The 12936-nt window shown below is 41.9% G+C and overlaps 1 pseudogene; it reads left to right on the plus strand.

Moving 5' to 3' along the window:
• The first annotated feature begins 2639 nt into the window (after nt 1–2639).
• The window catches only part of LOC125394611 (microtubule-associated protein 1 light chain 3 beta pseudogene), a 32559-nt pseudogene continuing 22262 nt past the window's right edge, over nt 2640–12936 (plus strand).

Here is a 12936-nt window from a genome sequence, read left to right on the forward strand (position 1 = left end):
CCACAGCCATGTGGCAATACACAGATTAATGGAGATGGGTTAAATTAATATGTAAGGGTTAGCCAATAAGAAGATAGAGCTAATGGGCCAAGCAGTGATTTAATTAATACGGTTTCTGTGTGATTATTTTGGGTCTAAGCTAGCCGGGCAGTCAAAAACCAACAAGTAGCTTCCTCCTACAGATTGGTTACCCTCAAAACAGCTGTGCCACTGTTTCACCAGTAAACGCACTTTGCTGGGCAGTTGGTTTTGCAGATTACAGGATTCATAGGTGGCTGAGATAGTTGATGACTTTTCCTCCACTGCCGTCTTTGTAACATCTTCAGGTAATACAAAAGCTAGCCAGATGGCCATAAAAAGAGATCTATTCCTTGCCTGCTCAGCTATAAAACTAAAACAGAGAAGGTACAAAAATGTTTTAAAGAAGATGGGTGACAGAGTGAGATGGACATTAGATGTAGCGTCCTGGAATCCTTTTTTAATGATTCAAAACCTCAGAGTTGGGTGTTGTTTTTTTTTTCTTAGATGCCCTTAAATGTTTTTAGTCCCATAGTATACAAACTAGTGAGTAGCAATTATGCTATTTCAATATATATCTGGCACTTGATGTTCTGTGTATGAAAAAGTAATAAAGGGGAGGGCACAAGTACTGGTTACTTTTGATTCTTCAGAGAGCCATGGGCCACAACTGGCTCTAACATTCAGTTCCTTGCACAGAAGTGTCAAGTTCAGCAATAGAAAAGATAGTGGAAAGAAATGGCGTTGTTCATTGTATTGCATTTATGTCTTGACTTTTCTAATTTTGTTTTCAAAAGCTTTTATTGGCTGCATTAAAAGTCTGCGCTTTTGAAACGGCATGGTAGAGAAGGATTCTAAAGCTGGCGGAATGCAATTCTGTCTTCCCCAAATCTAGTAGGGAGATACAGGGAGGAGGTGAGGGGTTCAAGGCCATTCTCGGATACACGGTGAATTGGAAAGCAGTATGGGATATACAAGATTCTGTTTCAAAAGACAGGGTGGGGGTGTAAGTAGAGGCTAACATTGCATAAAATGTATCTCAGTGACCAAGACTGCTCAAATAGTAATTGAATATTTTTAAAGCAAATGCAAAATACCTTTGTGTGTATGTGTGTATGTTTTCAAGGCAGTATTTTACTAGGTAGCCCTGGTTGTCCTAGAACTCACTTTGTAGACCAAATTCACCTCAAACTCACAGAGATCCTCCTGCCTTTGCCTCTTGGGAGCTGGAATTAAAGGTGTGTGCCACAATACTCAGAAATAGTTTGTGTATTTAAGAAATGTTCTTATAAAAGATAGGACTGGTTGTTGATGTGGGATTCCCCTCTGAATACCATTGGTTAATAAAGAAACTGACTTGGCCTGATGGGGTGGAACAGAGCTAGGCGGGGAAACTGAATTCTGGGAGGAAGAAGGCAGAGTCAGAGAGACACCATGTAGCCCCTCTGGAGACAGACTCTGGAACTTTACCCAGTAAACCACAGCCTCGTGATGATACACAGATTAATGGAGATAGGTTAATTTAAGATATGAGTTTGTCAGAAATATACTAGAGTCATTGGTCAAGCAGTGTTTTAAATAATATAGTTTCTGTGTGATTATTTTGTGTCTGAGCTGCCAGGTGGCCAGGAAAGAAACAAGTGGCCTCCTATAACAAATTGGTGTCCAACATGGTTAAAACTTTCCATTTCATTTAGACAGAAAAGGGAGGTGATGTGGGATTCCCCTGTTTATGCTCTGATTACCATTAATGAATAAAGAAAACTGCTTTGACCCTATAACAGAGCAGAACAGAGCTAGGCGGGGAAAACTAAACTGAATGCTAGGAAAAAGAAGGCGAAGTCAAGAGAAGCCATGGAGCCGCCATAGGAGAAAGCTACAAGCTGCCAGCCAGAACCTTGCCGGTAGGCTACGAGCCTTGTGATAAAATATAAAATAATGGAAATGGGTTAATTCCAGATGTAAGAGCTAGCTAGCAATATGCTTAAGTGATTGGCCAAGCAGTGATTTAATTAATAGTTTCTGGGTAGTTATTTCGAGTCTGGGTAGCTGGGAACAAATAAGCATCCTCCCCCTAAAGGTTGTCTCTCGTTTCTGTAGAGTCCACCCTTTCCTTGTATAATATGGATGCTGTTTTGTGCCTGGAGTCTGGGCTTAACTTTAGTTACTAACTGAGCAGTTACAAAGCCCCTCGTTAAGAGTTTCAGGCACTGTTTTTAGAACTTTATCAAATTAGTTCATTTGATACCTATAGCAACAGTGCAAAATGGGTGGTAGTCTAATCTCGATTTGAGGAGAAGCTGAGGCATAGGAACTACAAAATATATAGAGGACTGCACATATAATAAAGGACGCTATTGAAAAAGGAGGGTTCGTTGGATGCCATACAAACTGTGTCTGGAGAAGTGTCTCCCTTGAGGACTGAAATCAATAGGTTCTAATGGTTTCTCTAGACTGACTCCTCTAGTCAGTGTGATTCTCTCCCTGGAAACAGTCTCTGGTCCAGAAAACACAATCGAGGACAGAGGATATTGCTTGGATGACAGAACGCTACTAGTAGGCACAAAGGCTTGGGGTTCATCCCCATTACAACCCCAAAATCGGGTGTGGTGATACAGGCGATGGTGGCAGAATCTTTGCCTGTGTTACCATCACACCCCAAGAGCAGGAGAAAGGAGGCAGTTGGCTTCCTCTGTGCTGTGAAAGGCTCCGCGGCCCTGCTCTCCTCTCCAGTAGCCCAGCATGAAGCTGAGCTTCTCTGCCGGGAGCCAGACTGTGCCATGAATGATGGTGGCGTTTCAGGCTCGCTAGGCCTGGAACATGTTGCTCAGTGGGAGGCAGGTTTCTTGTCTTCTTTTACTCCCATTTGGCAAGGACATCTCATTATGTAAGACGGCCACTGTTTATCTGCACCGTATTTTTACAAGGGTTGCTCTATGGTTTGGCAGATAGGAGGGAATATTTCATGAAGCAAGGTTCATAATGAACAAGGCCTTAAATGAGGTTTCTGTAGGACGCCAAAAAGGTGTTCCTTCTGAGGAGGTTTCGTGATTTTCTTTTCCTTTCTTTATTGTTCACATTCATTGGATTTAGATTAGAAGCAAATAGTGGGACAGGCACTATTACTACATCCTAATTTATGTTTTGAAGAAACCAACGTGTATCCCTAGAAACCCAACCAGCCTAGAGAATATTTACATCTCATCTTGGCAATTACTTCTAAAACCTCGTTCGTCATTGAAGCAGAGCCTCTTCTTTGGAAAGTGCTACCCCTCCACGGGCCAACCTAAAACTCAACAGTGTCATTTTAGTGACCTGAGATGCTTATGAATGGGATAGTTCATGAAGGTATATTTAGGGAGATGTAATGCAGTACCGAGCCCCTCTTAAAAATTAGTTCTTTATTCAAATATTACTTTATTGTTAGCTCTTAGGACATTTTAATCTAACAGTTCTGTATAAATCTGGAGACTAATAAAATGGCTTCAACACAAATGAGACATCACTTCACAATGAGTGGTTCTTAAGCAGATTAATGTTCCTGGTTACATTAGAATTTCCATTTGCTGGGGATCAAACCTAGTGCCTTGAGTATGTCAAGCAAGCATCCTACCACTGGATTCGAACATCTGGTCGAAGGACTGTTTTATAAAAGACAACTTCTGTGATCTGAATGTGTGCTTTAACACGCATCATATTTAACTCATTGTCATCTGATCAAGCATCTTTTAAAATGAGTAGCTTAAGATTGCTTCCCAGCCCTAGTCCAGAAAAGCAGACAATTGCATTTATAGGAATGGTAGCAGAAGAGATTAGAGTTCTAGAGTCAGGCTTTTGTTCCTCCAGTGATCTTTCCACGGACTAAAGAACAGTCTTTCCTTAGAATTTACCTGAAAGTAGGAAGTCTTTCAATTTGTACTATACAAGGTAGAAATGTCAACATCTCTTTATAGACATGTATGTTTCTGATGAGACAGGTGTGGTCACTGTGGTGTGACTGTGTAGACGCTATTCACGTGTTGAAAACATTGAATGCACTGTCTAGTAATCTCTATTTCATAAGTGAAATTACAATTTCAGAGTTGTCAAAAGTTTGTGTTTTAAGAAATCATGCAGTCTCTTTCATAGACTCAACTGAAATGATTGCTTGGTCTGAGTAGTTCAGCAACGTGGAGTATATAGTTAGCAGGATGCGTTCTTCATTTCAACCATATAGAGCCATGGTCCTGAACCTTTCTAAGACTTCAACCTCTCAATACAGGTCCTCCTGGTGTGGTGACCCCCAACCATAAAATTATTTTTGATGCTACTTCGTAACTGTAATTTTAAAAAATAATTTATTTATTTTATGTGCATTGGTGTGAAGGTATCAGATCCTGACTGGAGTTACAGACAGTTGTTAGCTGTCATGTGGGTGCTGGGAATTGAACCTGGGTCCTCTGGAAAAGCAGCCAGTGTTCTTAACTGCTAAGCTATCTCTCCAGTCCCCCTGTAACTGTAACTATAACTGTAATTTTTCTGTTATGAAGAGTAATATAAATATCTGATATGCAGATTGTTGTAAGCAACCTCTGTAAAATGGTCAGTCAGTGCTCAAAAAGGTCTCTACCCATATGTTGAGAATTATTGATTTAAATCAAAACAACAGATAGAGAATGTCATGAGCTTTTAATAACATCACTTAGTAGAACAAATTCTTACTGTAAATGACTGAAATTGAATGAATAAATAGAAAAAATATTTTGGTAATAATGTGTATGTGTGTGCTTTAGATAGGTTCTTATTATGTGGCTCAAGCTATCTTTGAGTTCATGATTCTTCAACCTCAGTCTCCAAAATGGTGTTGTAAGCTAACACTACCAACTACAATCCATTGATTCTCTCTGTCTGTCTCCCTTTCTGAGGCAGTGTTTCACTCTGGTGTCCAATCTAGCCTCGAACTGTCCACAGTCCTTCGACCTCCTTGTTCAGGCTTCCAAGTGCTGGGATTACAAGTGTGGGTCACTGTATCTGACTGCATTTGACTTTTCGAGGCATAGTTATCAATAGTTTGGAAAGTTACAGTCATATTAAAGTGTTATAAGCAAAATGTCAGCCCAGGATTGCTTTAGTTTGTTAATATCTGTGTCCACATAGTCTTCTCAACATAGAAAATTATAAGGACATTTCTGTTTTCATAGCATCTCCTTAAACACTTTCCACACTGGCCGACTCTGAGTTTCACTTCCACAATGGTTTCCTTCTCTTCTTCTTGCTTCTACTTCCTCTCAGTTCTCTTTCTTGGACATAAGTAAACACAGAGGTGGAAACAGTTTTCGAGAATGAATGATTAGATTAACAAATGTTACAGAAGTCAAAAACATAGAATTGGGTGGCAGAGCCTGTAATGCCAGGACTTGTGAGAAGCAGAAACGAGCAGGAGTTGTGGCCAGCTTGAGCAATATAGCAAGAGTTTATTTGTGAAAAATAATGAAGCAAACAATCCTCCACACACAATCCCTTTCCAAACTTACACACGCGCATACACACCCACACACACTGAACTGAGGTGAACTGAAAATCGTAGATACACAACCAGTTAATACACAATAGTCAATATTATATTTCTAAGAAACAAAATCTGTATATTCTAGAATTCAAAATCTCCAGGTGTGACTAGTGACACATGAACCTAGCAATATAGTATCATCGCAATAAAATTATGATTTAAGAATACAAATATAAGAGGACTAATTAGAATCCGAGAGGAGTTTTGCAGTGGCTAGCTCTTCACTCTGTTCAGGGTCCTTCAGGATTTTGTTGCAGTTATAATAGAACTTTGTTCACTTTGGGGCCTGATAAGTGAAATTTAGAAAATTTGAATGAGATACAAAACAATAATAATAAAGACTCATTCCAATGTGGAAAAGGTTTAATTGCTCAGGAATGCTTACGGATGAAGCAGTTATTCACTTTGGAGGGACGGCTAATAAGTGAGTGTTTGCAGTTAAACTATACAAGAAAGCACGTATTAAGTGTTAAAACAAATAAGAGTTGGTTTTCCTTCATATAAGAAGCCTGTAGCACACAGATAGATACAGGAGCCTATACTAGTCCTGAGAACCAGTGTTCCAAGAGGAGGAGCAAGGAGTTACCAGAGAAGCACTATAAGAATAATTATAGTTGAGAAATAGGCCTGGGAGAAAAGGCTAAAATAACAATACCATTTCAGTTGGAAGAGAGAAAGCTGTGCTTTGTTTCACACGGTGGAAGAGATCAGAGCTCACATGCTCCACTTTCTCCTTCTCCTGCCAATCACAACAGGACAGTGAAAACGAGGATCGCAAAACAATTCTATACCACGTCCAGAAGCAGCCCATGTGGACAGACAGACTTCCAAAGTCGTATCTCCCTTACTGACATGAACGTAGAGCTGGGGTGCAGACAGTTCCATCCTCGCTTTAGTGGGAATTTACCTGTCCTGAGAGTGGAGGATGCTATAGCTCCATCCATGGTTTGTTTATGGCAGACCCAGAGGGAGCATAGTCAGTGTGTCCTTGCCGTATGTGGCTCATTGAGTGGATTGCTATTAATACTCTGTGCTTCTCAGTCGCCTTTTCTTCAACTTCGAGGGGATTGCTAGGGTAGTGTTGGGGGAAAATAAGAGGGCTCTTGAGGGAAAATGTCTTTATTTAATATCCACACAATAAAAGCTATCACAAACACACACATACACATAAGGTCAAATAAAGCATACGTAAAACAACCAACCAGCCGGACTTCCTATCAAGGCTCTGTCTCGAAAAGAAAGACTTCCAGAACTTGGGAGTCAGAAGCAGGTAGATCTCTGTGAGTTCAAGTTCAGACTGGTTCACACAGAGAGGTCAGGCACCCAGGGTTCTACACACACACACACACACACACACACACACACACACACACACACGAGGGGGCAGAGAGAACAACAACACAAAACCCCAAAGCTCGACACACAGACACACAGACACACACAGACACACACACACACACACACACACACACACACACACACAGATAGAGAGAGAGAGAGAGAGAGAAAATCCCCAGACCAATATGGCAAAACAAACTGTGACACTATGTGCTCCTTTTCCACACATGAAAGTCCACAGAAGGAAGCCTTGACCCAGGCGAGAACTCTGTTTCCAAGCACTGTGAGAAGACAGGAATGGGCTTATAGAAGACTCTGCAAATCTGTTTTCCAAGAAACATTGATGGCTGAACTCACAGAAAAGTCCGCTTAAAATGGCTTATGAGTTCTAATATACTTCAGTCTTTGCACATTTGCAGAGCTTCTGAGCAGCACCGCCTCCCTGAACATATCTAGTTTCTGATTGGCTGGAGTTCCTGCCACATCTTCCAGGGAAGGATGGACTTGGGGGCTCTGAAGAAATGCCCACCTAGAGCTTTCCAATGTCTCAGAATTGGAACCAGAAACCTATAAACCATGTTTTTTGTTTGTTTGTTTGTTTTGTTTTGTTTTATTTTTTATTTTTTTGCTTTTGCTTTAAAACAAACTTAAAGACACAATATGGGTCAAACTAAGGTTGGTGGGGACCGAGTCTGGTTAGTGCAGATGTCCCGTGATTGTGGTTTAGACCAATGTTTGTTTAAAAGGATTGGGATGCTTAAGACCTTGCGGCCAGATACCTGTCCACCTCCATGACCCTTCGGTAGTTTTCCCCATCTTTACAAGTTGTTACCATTGCATCTAGAACTTAACTGGAGAAGCAAGGGAAGGGAGCTTGGTACCATTATTCCAGGGGATGTGATACTTCCCCCTCACAACTGTGTTGTACACAGGCTTCAGAATAGAAAACAGGTGTGGGGAGTGATCAACTGGGGTCCTGCTCCTCAGCAGGAAGATGGTTCTACTTTAGAAAAAGACCTGGATAAAGACAAGCCTACAGTCAGGTCAGAGGTCAGGGCAAATAGTTCCCTGGGTTAGGCTTTAACAGCATGATTCTGACCCATTTCTGGCGGCGAGTTTCAGTCTCTCTGATGTAATAGTTACCTCCTACCCCTCATCAGAGCTGTTCTTCTGTCTACAGAACAGAAGTCCTTTCTTCCTCCCGCAGTCTTGAAAAATGAATACAAAGAAAGGTGGCAGCCACTCTTAAATGAACAATAAACCGTGAGAGCTTTGTCTATAGATTTTTTTTTAGAATCACTGACTGGACCAACTCTGGGGAATGATGCAAGACTCCACCACAAAAGGTTTAATTCATGCCTAAAATGTTGCCATTATCTTAGGTAATGATATATAATTAAGTTGCTGACTGGGTTCTCATACTTTTCTATCAATGATTCACGGCTATTGTCAAAAAGCAGCAGCAACAACGGAGCTCATTTCGCTAAAGCTCTCCTTTGAAATACCCAACAAACAGGGTTTTCTTGATCCAGCGGACCGTCAAGGTAGTTCATGTGTTTCTGTAAAAACCTGAGTGTCGGCCAGGTTCCTTCTACACCCACTGCAGCTTTCCAGAAACATTTATGATGTTGCCATAAAATATGATAAAAAAAAAAAAGAAGAGACAGCAGCTGCGCTCTAGACACATTTACTATTGTGCGTCCCATAAAGCAACACTGAAGAACGTGCTACAGAATCTAAGGTCTTATCGTGCCAAAGATAGCATTGACATCACAGAGTACGTCCCACTGTTCCGAAGAGGATGGGTACACGGAGCAACTTGATCCAGGGTCGCTGTTGTTTCACAATACGTTTGTGGGTGAGGCTCCTAACAGCGTGGGTCAAGGTCTGCCGACAAAAGACTCCTACAATATGGGACTGTTCCTGGGCTTGCAAGCCAGCTCAGCAGATTTGTAGCAAGGACGAACCAGAGTTGTAAAGCGGGAAGGCAGTTCTATGAAGAACGGATTGATTAGCTTAGACCCCTAGTGATGGGTAAAAACACAACCTGGGTAGATTTTAAAAACACGAGCACCTTCTTCATCATTTGTTTGTTGCTTACTGTGTATCCCTGGTTGGATCGGGAACTCCTGCCGCAGATTCTGAGTCCTGGGATTACAGGCATGTACTGCTATGCCAGGCTATAGCACAAAAACTTTACAAGTGTAATTTGGGCCAGGCGGTGGTGGCGCACACCTTTAATCCCAGCACTCGGGAAGTAGAGGCAGGGACAGGTGAATCTCTGTGAGTTCGAGGCCAGCCTGGTCTATAAATTGCTAGATCCACGACAGCTAGGACTGTTACAAAGCTAGGACTGTTACTGTCTCAAACAAACAAAAAACAAAACAAAACAACAAAGTATAATTTGGCTTCACAATTTGATGTGGTGGCACATAGAAGCAAAGTTTTAGAAAAGAAAGAAAATAATTCAGTTATTTTCTGAAGACATTTTTGGCTTCAAAAACCTGAATTTTTATCTTATAGATGCTTTCAAAATTATGGTGTGTGTGTGTGTGTGTGTGTGTGTGTGTGTGTGTGTGTGGTGGGGTGGGGCAAGTCAGGGGTACTTGTTTCTGTGGGTCTGGGAGTAAAAGCAGAGATAAGGAGTCAAGGTTAAAGTGGTTTTTTCACTTATGGAGAAAAAAATAATCATAAGACATGGGTGTGTTTTCCATAAGAGACACACCTGTGTTCCCTAGACCCTTGGTAATTCTCTCAGCTTCAGCTTGATTTTTATAACAAATGCTTGAAGCCCAAATTAAAAGTTTAATTAGAAAACTCCTAATCTAGGTCTCTGAGTCCAAGCAAGGAATCGTTTCAGTGGTTCAGATATTGTTGAGATTCCAAGACACAGTCAGTGGATGGTGGACCACAGCTGCTATGACAGGAGAGGTCGTAGTAGGTGCTTTCTTCCTCTGCTAGGATCAGCTGGAGAGACCGTAGTTCTCACGGGCTAATTGTCTTGTCAACAGGACGAAAACTTTCTAGAACCAGGCAGGTTGAGGCAGATCCCGCTCCGGGGTTCTCAAACAAAGTAAATGTCACCCTTTTTTTTCCTTAGACCACGTGACCTAGTTTCCATGAAAAATGCTGACTTTTATTCTAACTTGCTGCCAATCCTGAGCATCAGCGCTATTGCTGTTAGCTAAAATGCAAGTGACAGCATTCTCAGGACAGGATATGATACACAGGAGCCTTGCCTTATAATCCTTTCCTTTATTAGCCTCTAGTTGCATATATCAACACACTTATTACTGTCACTGAGTTAATCTTCACATCTCAAGAGTGCTCAAGTGTTACTCATAATTTAAAAAAGAAGAAAACAAGATACAACAAAGTCAAATGATTCATGTGAGTACAATGGTTAAGGTCTGGATAGAACTCCCCCTACTCCTTGCTTCTGTTGGGTTTAAACACTTGCTCCCCCACTGTGTTGTTTTGGGAGATTGTGGAAGCTCAGAGTAGTTAATAGAAGTAGGTCTCCGGGGTCCTCCTTGTAGGTGATATCTTCTGTTCTAGCTCAGACGCTTTGTTTCATGATCCACCAAGATGTGATAGCAGCAGCCTCAACCTCCAGCTACTGTGGACCCAAACCCCCCAGCTATCTTCTTTGAAATCATTGCATTGCTTCTGTTGGGTGTTTTGACCTTATGAGGAGCAGTAACTAGTGACCAATGAATCTCCCATAGACTATTTATTTCTCCTTGGTTTCCCTTTAAGTACCTGCAACTCACGTTATATCCTGATAGTTGGAGTGTTGTTGGGATAGATGGCTGAATCGGCTTCATTCATGGTGTCTCCTTCATAGTTGCCCTTTTGTCTTCCGTGAATGAACATATTCAGCACAACGATTCTTGACACTAATTTGCATAAAGTGAGCCTGAGGAGCTTGCGAGATGCAGACTATCAAGCCTCTACAGAAATTCCATAGGTATACTTCAGGACCAGGGAACTGGCTGTTTTCAGCATCCCAGTTGGTTCCCATCCAGGTAGCTCAGAAGCAGTTCTTCACAAATCTTGCCCCAGTGGCAGTCCGAGTGAAAAAGGAACAATGAGCATAGTTCCTTACTGTTGGACTTCCAGGAACTTATAACAACATTTTATTTAAACTTTTACACTTTTGCTGTCTCACAGAGGTAAAATTCCTGTCTCAGGGTGGCTTTCTAGGCAGATGGCTTATATAGTGGTCAGAACTCTTCGGTTTGCTTAGGCTTAAAGAACAAACCTTCCCAGTGCTGAAGGCTCCCATGAGGTCATCAGGTATTTTGTGGCCATGGAAATTCTAATTTGTCATTCACTCAAGTGGTTCAAGGGTATATTTCTTTCGAGATCCGTGTGACACGAGAGAGCTCTGAAAGGAAATTCAGAAGATCTCAGGAGGTTTTCACTGTGACCGTAGAAATCGCTCATTCCTGTGTCCATTTAGAAACAATTAAATAAAAACACAGCTGGGAGATGGTGGCGCACCCCTTTAATCCCAGCACTTGGGAGGCAGAGGCAGGTAGATCCTCTGTGAGTTCAAGGTCAGCCTGGTTTACACAGCTAGTTCCAGGACAATCAAGGCTACACAAAGAACCCTGTCTCAAAAAACGAAACAAGCAAAAACCAAAACCAAACACCAACATCAAAGAAATACCCTAAATGATTTTTGTAAATAAGCACTGAGGAGGCAGAGGCAGGAGGATTTCTGTGAGTTCAAGGCCATTCTGGTCTACTTAGTCAGTTCTAAGAGAACCAGAGTTATATAGTGAGACCCTGACTTAGGGTGGAGGAGAACTCTGGTAAATACAAACCAGAGAATGTATACAATTTTTAAATGGAAAATTTCTGCAGAGTTAGAACACATGCAAATTTAAACTCAGTAGAAGCTCCTTATTTACAGTTTTGTTGAGGGAGTTTGTGCCTCTTTAAGGACCTACTAATTGAGCAGACAGAAGTTTTTCTATGGACACCCAGGAACTTCCATTTTAGAAAAACTTCTCACAAATAACCAAGCATCCAACAGGAATTGTTTATGCGAGAGGCTGAGAAGTGTTTTAAGCTGGGCCTTTCTTAGCAAGGGACTCAGTGGTGTTTATACGCTTAGCAGGAGCTAGCTGGTCACTGGGAAGATGAGCTGTGGTGTGAGATCATGACCTTCAGCTGGGTACAATCAGAGACAGTTAAAAATCTAAGACTTTGTCTTCTGTTTTTTCTTTACGGAACCTAAATTACTATGTGACTCTAGGTGAAATCTCCCTCCTCTTCTTCCTCTCCCTCCTCTCCTATTTGCTTTTTAGCTTACCTGATAGCGAGGCAGTCCAAGAATCATGTGTTTGTCTTGAGTCACTACTAATTGCCAGACACACCAGAATCTTGGCATATAGAACCCACAGGAAGAGATCAGTGGGCTCTCTCTGTCCATCCTTCTTCTGAAAAGGCAACCTCTGTCTCTTCCTCTTTATCTCTCTCTTTCTCTTTTTCCTCCATAACCCCCTTACCCTTATACCCTTCCCAATAAACTCTATACCTAAGCTCTCTCTCTCTGCATGGCATAACTGTCTGTCTCCTGCCCGCTGTGGTCTCCCACCCACCAGGGAACCTGCCAGGGATCATAATATTGGTGTATGACTCAGCCAGGCTTTCTCTGTGTTTCCTCCCTCCCACAGGCAGTCGGGCTGAGGCATATGGGAATCCTGGACTCGGACCACTTTCCAACTTCCTGTGCCCACCTCATCGCTACACACAACACCAACAGAATGCAGAGAAAAAGGTTCCTAACAGCAACACCCCATTTCCTCCAAAGACAGAAGACAGATAGGCACAGAATAGCATCCATCCCCAGTTTGCTTTTTCTTGTCAAGTGAAAGCACAAAACACTAGGAAGAACTGCCTTTCATCTAAACTCTTTAAGATCTCTAGACAGTGGACAGAATTGACTGGAATGAACAGCCTAGTTGCTCAGGGCAACATCAAAGAGACATTGGGCAGTTCTGCACCACAAATCCTGGACA

The sequence above is a fragment of the Myodes glareolus genome, chromosome 1 (assembly GCF_982192425.1).
Source record: "Myodes glareolus chromosome 1, mMyoGla1.1, whole genome shotgun sequence".
In the NCBI taxonomy this organism is placed as follows: Eukaryota; Metazoa; Chordata; class Mammalia; order Rodentia; family Cricetidae; genus Myodes; species Myodes glareolus.